This window comes from Cimex lectularius, unplaced genomic scaffold (genome assembly GCF_000648675.2).
Source record: "Cimex lectularius strain Harlan isolate CLEC.00 unplaced genomic scaffold, Clec_2.1 scaffold274, whole genome shotgun sequence".
NCBI lineage: Eukaryota > Metazoa > Arthropoda > Insecta > Hemiptera > Cimicidae > Cimex > Cimex lectularius.
Genome location: NW_019394156.1, coordinates 279308 through 292962, shown reverse-complemented (window position 1 = coordinate 292962; position 13655 = coordinate 279308). Strand labels below are relative to the sequence as shown.

Sequence of the window (13655 nt, the reverse complement as noted above, 5' to 3'; positions counted from 1 at the left end):
CGCACGTTTCTCCGTCGATACGAAACGCCCGACAACTTTTACATAATATCTCCCCGCTGCAAGTTTAGGGAGGATCTTTCATTTTGAATTTATTAAAAACTTGAACAAAACCCGGCTTATCGAGCTGAATGACTATTACTCAATATGATACGATATTGTTCGAGCCCTGAGTTTTGGCGGGATTCTGGATGGAAATACCTTTTACTTGCATCGCTCAGTCGAGGATAAATTAGTCTCTCGACCGGTAATTTCGACAAATGAGGAAACACTTACTTCGTCCTTGTTGAGAAAAATCGTTCTCCCTTTTAATAGGAGACAACATGGCGCAAAAGATGCCTAACGGCTCGGATAAATTTAACAAAACGATTATTCACCGCCTCAGTTTAAACTGTTTGATGGACCCGCAATAAACTTCCACGAACAGCTCATAATCTTTCCCTATTTAATTTCTACACATATGGTGTGCATTTATTAATTGCAACTACTCAATAATCCACCATTTTAACAACGATTCTTATAATGTATTGAATTAACTAATAATTTTGCTTAACTATTACTTTTATTAATTAAAATTCTTTATCTGTAACAGAAAATATCCTACTCATATCTAATGACCCTTTTGGCGTTTTCTACTGCATTAATCAAAACTGCGTAGTTTTTAACATGGTAAAAAACTAAATAAATTATCTGATGTTTTCATAGATCCTAAGGCACGTCTCTTTTGATGAATCATTTATTTTGACTCTATAAAAAAATCGTTTCAAGGATTAATCATGTTAATTATATCCATCCTAGTAGAACACACCATATACAGATAGGTTGTTACAGGTTCTATTTCGTTCTTTTTCAATTCGAATTAGTACACATTTGAATTGGTTAGATGGTTAAATCAGTCAAATAGGAATCGAGGAAAAATATGATCTTTGAACCTTGTCATGGGTTAGATCTATATTATACATTTTTTCATCATTTATTCTATCCACTGTATTCGAAGCTAAATGATTGTCAGTAATAAAGCCCAGGGATTTCAAACTGATAGAGCAAAGACCAAGGCGAATTTAAAGTCACGCCTATTTTCACCGTTATATTACCGGAATATGGTCATTTTTTCCTCATTGGAGATCAAGTCTCTATGTTCACTAGCAAAACCAGTAAACTTTCAAATCTAGGTATTACAAGTTTAAAAAAAAGATTTTTTCACCCTAATACTTTTAACGGCATTTCAGAACTACTCAACATAGTACTGCTTGATTATGTATTGCTGATCAACTCATACGTTAATGAACACAGTGCCAGGGGGGCCAAATGGATTGGTATCAAATTAAACGAAGAGCTTTATTTAAAGGCAAAGAAACATTTCACATACATTTTGCATAAAAGTGTATTATAGTTTTATAGTCTATATANATATATATATATAGACCCCCCCCCAAAAAAAAAAAATCAGCTTTTTAATCACATACCTGCACTTGGTCTCATTTTTTAGACAATTTTACGCTGAACAACATGGCTTTATTACATGTTTTCCTAGCTTCAGATATTCATCAGAAATTCGGGAAGATGTTAATTTTTGAACTTTTTACGAAAAATTCAAATTGAGCTATGGAGCCAGGAAATCGCCCTGGAGCAGCGCCCTTTAGCAATGGATAAGAATTTTTTTTTTCAAAAAACGTATTTGGCTCATGGAAAAATCGACCACTCTCTCTCTCTCTCTCTCTCTCTCTCTCTCTCTCTTTCTCCCGATATATATTGATGAACAAATTGAACGCACCATCCTTAAATTTTAATGTATTTAGTTTTATTCATAAGTTTGGTTGTAAAAATTATTACCTAATTACAAAAAATCAATTAACTATTGAGTAAAGAAGGAAAAAACCCAGAAATTTCAAAAACAAATAAAAATGTAAAAAAGTTTACTCTTTGATACCGAGCATTTTCATATCTGGCACGTACACGTCCTTTGCTTTTGTATTCTTTGGGAAAGGTTTCCGATAAAATCCTTAGGAATTCTTTCCCATTCATCAAGAACAGCCGTTTCCACTTCTTTTCGAGTGTCAGCTCGGTTTCGCCGTCGTACTCGTTGCTTAAGTTGGTACAAAATGTGTTGGAATGGGTTCAAACCTGGACTTCAAACTGGCCACATCAAGCACTCAATTCCAACCTCATTCAGGTAAGTCATCCACAATGCTCTATGGGGCCATAAAGCAAGTGGCGTACCTCTCTCTTCTTACAGTTCTGGAGGAAATGGAAAATGTCGGACTTGTTTTGTCAGATTTCTTATCTCATTTCCCGGACGCTGCGGTTTTGTAGAACTTGATGACGGAGGAATCAATCATCTCTCTCGTCTGTAGACCTGTTGTGACCAGATGTTCTGACTCTTATACTGCCAAGCTTACTGAAATGCCTGACTGGAGCCATTGAAAATAGGTTTAAGAATAAGAATAATATCAAACGAAAGCAGCGAAGGAAAAAAAATAACTGAAAGTGATCTTCCGGCGTAGTAGAATGAAAGGACATAGTACCACTTTTCGTGGAAATGGGATTGATCAGTACAAAAGTAAACAACGAAGTAAAGAAACCATTATTTACTGTTTATTTTGACCACGATAGTTCCTAATTACCTGTATCGAATGTAGAAAGGTAATAAAGTGATAAATACGAGTCGGATCCCCTAACCAATATGCCTTCGTTGTTCCTTCGATTTTAACTTTATGTATAATTGTATTAACCAAAAGAAATATAATATGATGAAATGAACCTAGCTTAATGAACCACTCGGCAAACTATAGATCCACGAAAGTTGACGATTGGTCAAGCGAATCTTACTAAAGCTACACAGGATATTAGCAGGTCATGATGGTCAGGGCAAACCATTGAGTAATGTTTATTAATAAATAAATCGACTAATAAAAATCATAATTCATTAGAAAGCAAGTGAGAAAAAAAATCAAGTTAAAACTGTCGAGGTCTTAAAATACAGTCCTACGATTTTTTGTTTTATTTTCTTAATATCTTGCCATAGTACAAGAAGTAGCGTACCTCCGAAGGACGAGCTGTCGTCCCCCGAAAGTACCAGGCGAACACCAGACGAAACGGGCGCGCAGCAAATACTTTCTCTGAGGGAGGAGGGTAATACATTAGTTACTGGTGAACCAACGCTATTCAACAAAACAAAAATTGTTTCGATATTTTTGTTGTTTAATAATAGGTTTTGCAAAAATTTAATTGAAAAGGCCGGGCCTTTAACACTGAGTGATCCGTCAACATCTCTCTGTCCGCCTATTCCCACTGTTTCTTCTTAGCTAAGCGCGATACGCGTCATCAGTGAATGCTTTTCGGAGATACGGAGCAAACGATAACGCGAGTTATTTCTCATCTCTGTCATTAGCAGCGAAAATGGGCGGACAGAGAGACGATTACTTCCAGACCACTAAGCCAAACCTCACTATTTACCTGAACGATGTCTATCACAGAGATGATCACAGAGAAACAGCCATTTAGATTCAGTAGAAAACGACACGTATCACACCTCGCCCTATTCCTCTCTCAGTTCATTTCAAAAGGGGCTGATAGCAAAAAAATCTGTCAACAAAAATTTTACAAATATGAATTAATGCAATATTATGATTATCACTGATTTATTTTATTTTGCCTTGGTAGGGGAGAAATTATAACTTTTGAATGAAGTAGTGGAAGGATGTTTGGAAATATAATAGATATGTAAAATGTATTCATTATCTTTACAGTCGACTTGAGCTTTCTTCTTATCTCTTATAGAAGAACTATACTAAAACATCCTTTCACTACGATAAACTTTTGTCAATAATAAACAACATACCAAAGGCAACACAAAAATTACTTTTCGGCTTTGAAACTAAGCCCAAGTTTTTGAAATGCAATATCGAACGTTTTTATAAAACCATTTCCAATCATTTCCTTCATTTTTTATGAAGTCAAATGAATTTGATGAATCTGCAAATAAACGTTTAGGCATTGAAAAAAGTGTATGCACCAATATCGTTTCCTCAACAACATATAAGTGAACTTCGAAATATGAATCACAAACTTTTTATTTCTAAATTTTTATTACTTTATTTGTATTGTCGGGCCCCGATTCGGTAAAATCTTCTTGGCTACTTCTGATATTTTCTTTATCCTATAATGGCTCTTTGTGCCTTGGAGCCTCGTTAATTGTTAATAAAATAACATAAATACACATAAAAATAGAAACAAGAAGCGGGGAACACACCCGATGCTACCCGACGCCTTGTCTCGTTTTGGTCAATCGCACGCCACGTACAGTCACACAGCGTGAATCACAAATCAGTATCACAATCGGAACGCCTCTTAATGCATTATTTTGAGCAAAACCATGTTATAAATTGTTATTTAAATTTTATGAGCACAACCATGTGATAAATTGTATGTTAAATTTAATTATTTTAAATAAAGTTATTCAAGTGTTTTGATAAATCTTCTGCCTAACCATCATAATTAAATAATTTTTTGTAAAAACTCATGAATTTTTGATCCCGTTTAATTTGGTTTACATTTAAATAAGAAAGTTTTAATTGATATAACGACAAAATTACATATACATAGTTTGAAATAAACCATAAAAAATATGAGTGTCCGGTTCTGACGCTACTCGACAAAAATTTTATGGGCAAAACCGTGTAGTAAATTATTAGTTAAATTTTATGAACAAAACTATAATAAATTGTTAGTTAAATTTTATCAGCAAAACTATGAAATAAATTGTTTGTTAAATTTATTCTATGAATGAATGGTATTCCCGTGTTTTGATAAATTTTCTGCCAAACCATTAAAATTTTTTTTTTTTCAAATAAAAACTCATTAATTTATGTTGTAATTAATATAACGACAATAATACATATAGTTTGAAATAAAAATATGAGTGTACGGTTCTTTGACTTTACTCGACGCTACTCGACGAACATCTGGACAGTGGGGATCTTGGTTGGATCGCGTAGCATAGAGTAGGGTAGCGTTGCGTGGCTTCGGAGAGATGTGCACGGGAGTAATACAATGTTATGGAAAATTGGATGTTGGATTTGAGGGTCCTTCGGGTCACGTCGAGTAGCGCTGCGTCAGGTAAATGTGTTCCCCGGTTAATAGTCTTAGCATTCACATTCCCCCAGAATATTCTGTATTCCAAGAGGTAATTGGGGTAAACCCCCTCCATTCCCCCTAATAAATCATATTTACACACCAGTTCACATTGCTCGTGAGTGCTCGATACTCGTCGGGGTTATGGGGGATGAGCCCCTCCATTCACGCTAATAAATTACATTAACACACCAGACTTCGTTCACACTAGCTCAGAGTACTCGATATTCTTAGGGGTCATTGGGATAAGCTTTTCTTTCATATTACCCGAGAGCAATCGACATTCGTAGGGGTAATTGGGGATCAGTTCCTCCATTCGCGCTAATATATACATTCATACACGAGACTGCATTTACACTACTATACAGTACTCGATATTTCTCGGGGTAATGTGGATAAACTCCTCCATTCGCGCTAATAAATTATATTAATACATCAAACTTCCTTAACGGTACCCGAGAGTAATCGATATTCCTATGGGTAATAGGAGATAAGCCCATCGATTAACCCATAACTTAAATTAACACACCAGATTTAGTTCACTGTACCCGATCGTAGTCGATATTCCTAGGAGTAATTAGGGATAAGCCCACCATTTACAAATAAATATATTAATGTAATTAAATACGTATTTCATACTGTGTTTAACTTATGTTGCCCCCTCTCCCTGTTAGTGTTTTATTTGTGCATTTCTGAGAAAGATTTCGAGAATTTCTCATAAGGAAAACCAGACAAAAAAAATATACGTGTTTCTTGGTCTTCACAAAAACACCCCAATAAAAGCATTATACGTACAGTTTTTTACATTTTTACCTAAATTTTTGTTGTTCATATTATAATTTTTTTGCATTATAACAAGCAGTGCTGCAATATATATTATATATTATAAATCATTATGTACAATAGAAGGACTTGTTGCTCGTGAAACAAATAATTATATAAACATAGCCTATTTGCAATTAAAGCACGTTTCGAGTGTCCTAGCGTTCTACAAGCTTATGTAAATAATTTGTAGTTGAATTTTACACCAAGATCTAGGTTACACTGATGAATTGACACCATTTGTACAACCACTCTTTTGTCTTACAAGGAGACGACCATGTTCATGGGTCACGGATTTGAGCCAAACCTTTTTTCCTGATTCTACACCTCAAAATATCGGACACTTATCTGCCACTTCTTGTGAATAAACCCTGATTTTGCAAAAAAAAAATCCGGTTTTGAATTTTATTTCGCCATTCTACTTGCTTAAATCAACCATGTGAATATATCATTTTACAGCATTTTTACGTAAATTGCAATAAAATATAGTAAACACTATCACAGTTTTCAGTAACCCAACAATTTTAAAAAACCAAATATTTTTCAATTAAACTAGGTCGAAAAGTTTAGAATGTCTAGAGGCCCCTAAATATAAATTATTGTTTGAATTTAAATTTATCGTTTTTTAGACTCCCAAAATTTTTCCGATTGTTAAGAAGTCGTTATCGGAATATCTGATTGAAACAGCTATAATTCAACAACGTATGTATCATTCAAATATATAAAATATTACTATAAGAAAATATAGAAAATAACAAAACTATATGTCTGAAATTAATCTCGTTTATTAGTTTGAATTAAATATCTGATGTTAATGTTTGATACAGTTATAAAATGAACTTTACGATTTCTTTAAAACGAATTATCAACTATGAAAATCGGTCCAGTAGCCAATTGAGAAAAATGATTTAGAGCTTGCACTAGTAATGTCTGTCCGGCAGAAAGGTCGTCGAAATTATCAGCCAAAAAATTAATTTACTCCGATTTCATCAAGAGACGGTCCCATTAATTTTAAAAAAGAGATAACGAGAGGAGGACCTCCGGGATTAGATTGCAATACTGTTACAGTCCTTGGCAATGTTAAGACGGTCAGTATTCAAAGAAATTTGATATCGGCTGTAAAAAACTTAAATATGTCAAACTGTAGACATATTTAAGATAGTTTTTAAATTCTATATAGTTATATTCGTTGTTAAATCAATTGTACTAATATGTTTTTCATAATATAAAATTAATATAGGCCCTGATGTTGATCTTAAAATAGGTCGAAAGCTTGGCAGTAATAACTGAATTTTCTTTTTTCTTCAAAGCCATACCTCGATCCAGGGTGATCAAAGTGTGATCCACTCGCTTCTACATGTACTTGAGTCTAGTGTTAACAGAAGGAAAAACTGCACTCGATAGGAAGTTTGAATTTTTTTAGTAGACTACGACGTTTTGAATATGATTCGAAACCGTAGCCCACACTTTCCTCTGTATCAATTGTCTACGGAGGAAGTCATTAAAAATGGCGCTTTTCATTGACGACGATTCTATTATCTCTCACAAGCAAACGGCGGGTCTCGTAAACTTCTCGTTAACGGCGGACGATGAGGAATCATTTTTTAATAAGGCGAGGATGCAAATTCGACGGGTGTCAAAGCGTGAAATTTGCAGAGTCTAAGGCGTATAGGATGGAAGAGACCTGTTTGTTGATAGTCAGAAGCGGGTTTAACTCCGCAGCGCTCAGTTCAATTTGTTACGCCACTTAGTGGGTCCTGATCAGGCGATTCTCTCGTAATTTCTATTGTTAGAACAAAACTGACAAATCATCCGACCGTCTTTATGGTCTTATTCGGAACTCGTTGAATGGTCATCGAAATAGAGACAAAGCGATTCTCGGATATGGCTGAACGTAATAACAAGGCGAGGGTGATAGTAAAAATAATGCCAAATGCCAAAATTTTTGTATGTCTCCAATTTACCAAAAATGTAAAATCACTGGGTACTCTTGGATTGGCCTAATCGACCTCACATGTTTGCTTCCTAGTTTGACATTCAGGGGAATCATTAGTCAATATTTCAACCCTATAGAAAATAATTAGAAACAATAAATACAAATCATAAACCTCTTGTTTCTTTAATGCAATAAACAGAAAAACAAAAACAGAAAATATCTCCATTAGTTGAAAAATTAAGCCTGTCAATTCAACACTACCTAATTAGTATGAATGATAAGTCCTAATTCAGAAAGACGAAATAAATATAAATCTTTTCGAAATATAAAATGTTAACAATTTTATCGCCAGAACTAACTCCCGAAAAATTTGTGTCTCCTAGGATGTGATTTATTAAATTCGACCAACGCGAAGATAAGGGCTAAGCCGGGGACTTTACCGGATGTTCCGTTCCTTGGAAGCGGCATATCCGCTTACCTTGTTTAATACTTTTTATTTCCGTGATTCTAAACAATTTATTGTAATTTACAATTTACACTATTTTAATAACAGTGTAATATTCTTGTTTAATTATATGGTGGTGGATTGAACCGCTTGACGCTGGTTTCATTAGCTCCTTATTAGTGCGTTTATATTCCGAAATAGCTTCTTCACACACGCAAAGGGAGGATCCCAGATTAACACGATTATGTCGGAAATTTCCACGAAAAAAAAAGGAATAATTGAATAGCCTTGACTTTTTGCGTCATATAAGCGCGTGTCTGGTTCATGGTGGACAGCGAGTGTGAATGCCTGTGCATATCAGGTCCACACAGTCTGTCGTTTTAAACCTCCGTTTTCAAAGAATCAACATAAATTACGACTTTTAATCTACAAAAATATATGCTCATTTTTTGTATTACAATAAATCTGCTGACTGTGGTTTGATGGTCGTCTAAATCGAGCAAATATTTTTGCTGCTATCAAGCCAACTGATCGCGGGGCCGTCGACTTTTCAGTTCGTAGAAGACTATGATGAAATAGATTATTTATTAATGGATTAGGGCGAAGAGATAATTTGGAATGGAATTTAAGCTATAGGGAATTGGCAAGACCTAGGACGATCCTTTTAAAAAAAAGGATTGAACACCGCACTCCATCATTCATTATTTCTAGACCTAGGACGTGTGTTGACTGTACGGTTGTAAAGACTGAATACAATATAAAGTCAACTTGCAATGAATCAGGATTCGGAGAAAGGATAGTCCTTTCATTAGCGAAGACAAAGATTATGTTAAGAGCGGAGGTGCTTGAAGAACACCGGATTTTGTAAAAAGCAGATGTAGCTTGGGTTACATGTGACGACTGCAAAAGTAAGATTGAAGGATGAAATAAAAAGTATTTTCTTACTTTGCACAACAGACCCAATGGATGGTCAGGATCAAACTGGCTATGTTGTATCATGAAATGGTAGTTACGGAAGTATATGGTTTAAGCGTATTATCACGGCTTGCAGTTTGATAAGAAACCCCTCGGCCACATTTACTAGGGTGGTTGATAATTTTTTTTTTGTCTTGTGGGTCGATCAGTTTCCAAAAGGTACGTAAATGCACAGTTCTGAAGACGGCATTGCAGCAGGGTTATTGGGATATTGCTTTAGGAGTGTGACATCCATTCTTGTGAAGACTTTTAATCAAAAATTTAATAAAAACGAGGGAATGCCATGAAATTCTGACGTATTTGGTTTCAGCTGGCTATGGGCGGCCAGATTTTAAAACAAACTTGGTAGTCGAATAACCAGCATTGGTTCTCCTCATGACATCACTTGGAGCTCAAAAAATTAACCAACTTTAATTTAATTTTAGCTGATCAAAGAAAAAGCATCGATCCTTCCGATTACCTACTTACTCAGCATACTATGAGCGTCACAGCATCTAGAGCTGCGTCTAATCTTATTCTCGATCACATTCTCTCTCTCTATCTCTCTCTCTCACTCTCTCTCTCTTTCACTCTCTTTCATTCTCCCTCTCTCTCTGTCTCACTCTCCATTTATGTACTTTGCTTTCATCAGTCTTCACGAAAATTCATCACTCCTCTCTTTTCTTTCGCTCCCTTTCTTTCTCCGACTATCTCCATTATCTATATTTAATACCTATCTATCTAATCTATATTTATGTAACTGTCCATTTATCTATATACCTCTATTCATCTGTGTATCTATCTCATTATCTAACTTTGTATGCATAATGCTCTTCTCTCTCTCTCTCTTTCACACTCGTTCTTTCTCCGTCCCTCTCTGTCTCTCTCTCCATGTATCTGTATATCTATCTATCTATCTACTACATATATCTCTCTATCTATCTATATCCCCTCTCTGTCTTTCACTTTCAGCATATTATATTTTTACGTATTCTGTTTGGGTGGTTGGCGGAAAAGTAAACCAGCTAGAGTACATGGGCTAAGTAATGTGATTGTCTGTCTACAATGTATTTTGTATTTCACAAGTCGTCCTACCTTTCTGTCGAGATGTTGAACATTTACCTATTAGTTTAAAAACCCAATTCCTGCAAAAGACGGTGTCTTTACCAAACACTTGAAAAAATAATGCTCTCAATACTTCAACTTTATCATTATTGTTGGACTAATAATGATGCTGGTACTAATGTCCTGCCCTTGGAGTAAAAAAGGCCAGAAATTGCCTGAATCATGACAGTGTCTTAATTAATGTATGTGCCCCGGCTACCGAAGCGTATTAACAACGTTAGTGGCAACAAAAATTAAACTTTCAGAGGAGATTCAAGGACGATTATCCCAGGGTGGTGGCCCTTTTTTCAACAAAATTTTGGTATGTGGTAAACTTTCCACCAGCATCATTTCGATACTCTTGTTAACTTATACAAAGTTTATTTCATACTTGAAAATAACCGTAGAGAATTTATTTCTGCCTCATTTTTGACAATGTTAATTTAATAGATACATACCAATAAATAAAAAGAATTCACCGGCTTTGAGTGTTAACACTGGCTACCTTACTTTCTCCACTCTTTGTAACTTTTGTTACTTGTTCATTCGCCATAACATTGTTAGTTTTTACACCAAAATAATGTAATAGCCAGAAAATAGAGGTATAAGTATAGTTCAAGATTAGTTCCGTTTGTATAGGTTCACTGCATTTTTTATTAATTGTGCACTGAATCAATTAGGAATATTGTGAAAAATATTTATGATTGGACCTCCAGTAGAATTTCGTGACTGATATGCGTCATAAACTTGTTCAGAAAACGAATCCAACAACAAAAAGCAGAGAAGGAGGGTGTTCTTCCTTTCGCTTGAAGAGTCCGATCTCGTTGAATAGGTAGCAAAGTCCTTTGCAAATCCCTTACAACTGATATAGGGGGAAAAGATCCTGGGAAAAAGTGTCTTCGGCCGGGCATAAATCAGTAGATATTGGCTGATAAAAAAAAGAGATAAATATAAAAAAACGAAAGAGGGGTTCCGAACTCAACAGGTGCGACTCTCCCCAATCTCCACCCCCACCCTTATTGGAAAAGCATTATAGCCACCCTAACAGACGACTGTTCACCAGGAAAATAGCATGTTTTTTCCGTCTGTCATCTTGAATTCAAATCGGATTCCCCGCTTCGAACGTTTCGTCAATCAGCCCTCTTTAACTTGTTCCAGATTTACATTTCCAAACCTCAGCCCCCACCCTTTAAATAAATGTTTATTTAATCTCGACTTTCTCGGGGAAAATATTGTGAATTAGAGCACTCCATTTTTGTTGATTTTGACAGTTTCGTCGACTTTTGAAGAATATTTTTGTGGTGATTAAGAAAAGAAGGCATGTTGAGCGAGTTCGTACGTAACATTCGAACGAGATTATGGGTTATAGCGACAAAAAAATTTAAAAGGGCTACATTTTCTTTTTCACAAATAATTGAGAGAATTTTCTTATCGAATTTACCATTATAGACCAAAGAACAAACTAATTTTTTCATAAAATCATATCTCTCTCACCTTCTCTCTCTCTCTCTCTCTCTCTCTCTCTCTCTCTGTCGCTTTCGATTTTCAAGGCACGAAAGTATATCAGGATCTACTTCTGTTTCAAACGTCCCAATTCATAAATCGGTCCATTCTCACGAGGCTTATAGGCCGGAAGGAGGTTCAGGGTATAATAAAATGGGTAACATGTTGTCGGAACGCCTCGAGTCACGAACAAACTTGCGTCCGACGATAAGACCCCGGCTGTCCCCTGGGAAGCCCACAGCAACTACCTCCTAATCTTAACAGATTAGCCAGACATTCTGACTCGGACCTGCCCTCAGGCACACGTGCCAATTTTCAGCCAGGATTTTCTATAATAGCTGTATTCACGATATTTGTTAGATGTTAACTCGAATAGAGAAATGTCCAGTAAGATTATGAACGCCCCTTTCTTTTCTTAGCATGTTAAATGTTAATTTTTCTGCAATGCTGCGCGTGGCGACTGGTAGAACCAAAAATAAAGCTAGAACAGTCTTTGAAGGCTTTTGTGTTAAATTGTAAGATGACAGAAGTTAGTAAAAAAGGAAAATTAATCAACTCTTTCATTCAAAACGTTCATATGCACTCGAAAAATACTAACAAATGACATGCTACACTTCGTGCCGACATACCGAACATATCCTAAAGTCTAACAGCCTACAACTTTATAGGATAGGGGATGTATCAATTATGAATTAGAGTATAAAGACACGTCAGAAATTAACAAGGAAACGTATTGGTCTGATTTAATTTATGAGTACATATTTAAAAATAAAAGTACGTGTAAACAAAAAACAGCTGTTAAAATCATGTTGGTTACCTACGCCCTAACGGTGTGTGATGACTACACCGCTATTTGATTCGACTTAACATCTAACTTCACTAATTTCGTGGTCCTCTTGACCAATTAATATATTACCATTAATTAAGGTTTTTAGTTGAGATAAAAAAGTCAATGGCACGAGCGGGATTCGAACCCACGATCTTCGGCTAGATACGCCGCTGCTCTACCACTTGAGCTATCGTGACTTCGATCCGCTCGGACAGCAACTTCCCATCTCAACCGCACCTTTTGAATTTTCCCTCCTTTTTGCTATTTTTCAAATAAATTGAAAAATGTTAATTGGTCAATCGGACCACGAACTGTAATGGATTTAATAATTAAACTGATGTAGATCTTCACGAAAGCTCTCCGTGGCCATTTCATTTGTCGCCGAGAATCAAATAGATTACACGACATTTGAAAAATGGCAAAAAGGATGGAAAATTCAAAAGGTGCGGTTGAGATGGGAAGTTGGTGTCCGAGTGGATTGAGGTCACGATAGCTCAAGTGGTAGAGCAGCGGCGTATCAAGCCGAAGATCGTGGGTTCGAATCCCGCTCGTGCCATTGACTTTTTTATCTCAACTAAAAACCTTAATTAATTGTAACATCTAACATTGACCCTACCCTATCAGATCGAGCAATGTTAACTAGCCGATTCTTACAGTTCTACGTCATCATCTTTCACTACCTAACAGAGTTAACAGGGTTAACACAAAGATCGTGAATACCCCTAATATCCCCATTTTTTCCTCTGATGATGACACCAAAAGATGCTTTCAATCGTGAATAATTATTTTTATACGGCATTTGTAGTGATCAAAGTATTCCTTTGTCCAGTTTTCGCATTTTCGTGGAACCAACTGATTTCGATTACTGATATTTTCCTATTAATTTTCTATGATAATTTGTATTAAACTAGTATTATTGAGTGTCAAACCTT

At 35.7% G+C, this 13655-nt stretch overlaps 1 long non-coding RNA gene across 1 annotated transcript in view; it reads right to left on the bottom strand.

Annotated features, from left to right (window-relative positions):
- LOC112128156 overlaps positions 1-13655 on the bottom strand; it is a 220578-nt gene that overhangs the window by 192291 nt on the left and 14632 nt on the right. Inside the window, exon 2 of the long non-coding RNA XR_002910882.1 lies at positions 3454-3582. This is a non-coding gene — a long non-coding RNA (uncharacterized LOC112128156). The remainder of the gene's footprint in view (positions 1-3453; positions 3583-13655) is intronic.